This window comes from Arachis hypogaea, chromosome 13 (assembly GCF_003086295.3).
Source record: "Arachis hypogaea cultivar Tifrunner chromosome 13, arahy.Tifrunner.gnm2.J5K5, whole genome shotgun sequence".
Classification (NCBI taxonomy): domain Eukaryota; kingdom Viridiplantae; phylum Streptophyta; class Magnoliopsida; order Fabales; family Fabaceae; genus Arachis; species Arachis hypogaea.
Window position 1 is genome coordinate 95656869 of NC_092048.1, and position 3234 is coordinate 95660102.

At 41.2% G+C, this 3234-nt stretch overlaps 1 non-coding gene across 1 annotated transcript; it reads right to left on the reverse strand.

The window, feature by feature from the left end:
* Positions 1–1520: 1520 nt before the first annotated feature.
* LOC112739722 (small nucleolar RNA R71) lies at positions 1521–1624 on the reverse strand. The gene has a single exon (XR_003170658.1). It is a non-coding gene; the product is annotated as a small nucleolar RNA R71 (small nucleolar RNA).
* Between the last annotated feature and the right edge of the window lie 1610 nt (positions 1625–3234).

Here is a 3234-nt window from a genome sequence, read left to right on the forward strand (position 1 = left end):
TGGATTGGATTGGGGTTTGGATGGATATTGTGACATGTAATCCTACCAAATTGTGGTTCATGAAATTGTGTGGTATAATCAGTGATCAAGCATCATCTCTTCTTATGAACATTTAAACCAAGGGATTGGGAATTTGTTTGTTTTTAGAGAGCATTGGTGAACCAAGGAATTGGGATCCAATCATATAAGATTGCCAAGCAAAATTCAATGAATGCATTGGTTGAGGAAGAGATATACATGTTTTGATTCGGAGATTTCAATATCTCCTAAACCCAATGAATTCCCCATTTCTGATTTCCACTTTCTCTTTACATTCTGCAATTTAATTCTTGCAATCATCCCCATTCCCTTTTTATTTCAGCAATTTACATTCTGCTCTTTAATTCATGCAATTTAAGATTCAGCCATTTAATTTCCTTGTCATTTACTTTTCCCGCCAATTTTACATTCCGCAATTCTCATCTCAAATCTTGATTCCGCTCAACTAGAACACACTTCTAATCCGAATTGCTCACTCAACCAATCCTTGTGGGATTCGACCTCACTCTATTGTGAGTTTTTACTTGACGACGATAACCGGTGCACTTGCCGGAAGGAATTTTGCCGATCGTGCAATTTCCTAAATCGTAGCATAACACGTTTATGTGCATCAAGTTTATGGCGCCGTTGCCGGGGATTGGTTTTCGATTGACAATTCTCAAATTGGAAGCTAACTAGATTGAGCAATTTTCTCTTGCTTTTTTAATTCTGTTATAGATACTTGTTGAATTTTAATTTCTGCACTTGGTTACATGATTTCCTTCTTTATGCCTTTAAATTCATGCAACTAACTCACTGACTCACTAATTGTTTGAATTAATTCCTCAATTGATCTAACCATACTCTTCCATTAACCAAGAGTATTTCACTTGTTTGTGTTTGAGCTGTGTTCTTGTATGACAGGTAGGAGAGGAGAGACATCAACTCCTCCATATACCGAACCAGAGAGGACCCTTCATAGACTTAGAAGGGAAGCAAGAGGGAAGAGAGTAGTGGGAGAAGAGGAATCTGAAGGAGAATCTGAGGACAATTTTGAGGAAGCTCTAGATCTCAACATGGATAGAGAAGTTCACAACCATGAGAGAGCTGATGGAAACAATGCCATTCCTGAGAGGAGGGTTCTTAGTTCATACATAAACCCAACCTCTGGGAATTGTGGTAGTAGCATCCAGAAACCACCCATTCAGGCCAACAATTTTGAGCTCAAGCCACAGCTAATATCACTTGTGGAGAATCATTGTTCTTTTGGAGGAGGTGCTAATGAAGACCCAAACCAACATCTCACAAAATTCCTGAAAATTTGTGACACTGTGAAGTCCAATGGAGTCCAGGAAGATGCCTATAAACTGCTTTTGTTCCCATTTTCACTTAGGGACAAAGCAGCTAAGTGGCTGGAATCATTCCCAAGGGGGAGTCTGACAACATGGGATGAGGTGGAAAGCAAGTTCCTGGCACGTTTCTACCCTCCACAAAAGGTCAATAGGCTTCGATCTGAGGTTCAGACTTTTAGACAACAAGATGGTGAAACTCTCTACGAGGCATGGGAGAGATTCAAGGACTTGACAAGGAAATGCCCACCAAACATGTTCCATGATTGGGTGCAATTGCACATCTTCTATGATGGGCTCTCTTATGAATCAAGGAAGGCTGTAGACCATTCATCAGGAGGTTCATTGAACAAGAAAAAGACTGTGGAAGAAGCCATTGAAGTGATCGAGACAGTGGCTGAGAATGAGTACTACTATGCATCAGAAAGGCACAACACTAAGGGAGTCATGGAGCTGAACCAGGTTGATACAATTCTAGCCCAAAACAAGGTGTTTGCCAAGCAACTAGCAGAGCTTACCAGGCAATTAGAAACAAAGCAAGTGGCTGCAATACACACACAAGATCAAGAGGAAGGAGGCATTGAAGGAGGTGATTGGGATGAGGTTAACTATGTGGGAAACCAACAAAGGCAATCATATGATCCACATTCCAACACTTACAACCCAGGCTGGAGAAACCACCCAAACTTTGGGTGGGGAAACCAACAAAACTCCAACCAAAGATCATACCAAGCCACACAAAACACTTACCCCCAATCATCATATCATGGCCAAAATAATCAACATACCCAACCTAATCCGAACCAACAATTTCAAGATCAATTAAACCGGATAGAAGGAATTATGGCAACCATGAGTCAAGACATCATTGAACTGAAGAGCTTCAGGGATGATGTGAGAACTACCTTAAGAAACCATGGTGAAAAACTCAAAAGGATGGAATCTCAAGTAGGAGAGCTATCTCAACAGGCACCCAAATCAACTGCAGTGTTCCCTAGTGACACAGAAAAGAATCCTAAAGGGGAACAAAAGAGAGTAAGATGGGAAGAATGCAAAGTCATCACCATAATGAAGGAAGTCTCAGGAGAAGAAGGAATCAGGCCCTCAGAGCAGGAACCAGAAATCTTGAAGGAAGGTGTGGAAGAAGTTAAGCAAGAAGGTGGAACTGAGCAAGCCAAGGATCTGCAAACAGGCATGATGGAAGTATACCAACCAAAAGCACCATTTCCTGAGAGGTTAGGAGGAGGTGAAAAAAGGAAAACCTATTCAAGGTTTCTAGAGACATTTAACTCTCTGCATGTCAATATTCCCTTTCTTGAGATTCTTCATCAAATGCCCACACACATCAAGTATTTAAAGGAATTGTTAAGCAAGGAAAGAGGTTTGAAGGGAGGACAAACGGTAACAATGAACAAAGAATGTAGTGCTCTCATCAAGAAGGACACACTCTCTAAGAAAACGGACCCAGGAAGTTTTCATATCCCTTGCATTATAGGGAAAACAAAAATCGACAGAGGATTCTGTGATCTAGGAGCTAGCATAAATGTGATGCCTCTAACTCTTATGAAGAGGCTACAACTGAATGAGGTGAGATCCACTGATGTAATCATACAACTGGCTGACAAAACTCAGAAGCAAGCTGAAGGGGTGGTTGAAAATGTGCTGGTGAAAGTGGGGGATTATTATTTCCCCACAGACTTTGTCATTGTGGACATGGAGGAAAGCTACTTACACCCTATCATTCTGGGCAGACCATTTCTCGCCACTACTAGAGCGCTCATAGATGTAGAACAAGGAGAGCTAATTCTGAGAATACATGAGGAACAGCTCATTTTCAAAGTCTTCAAACCTGCATCTGAGCCTGAAC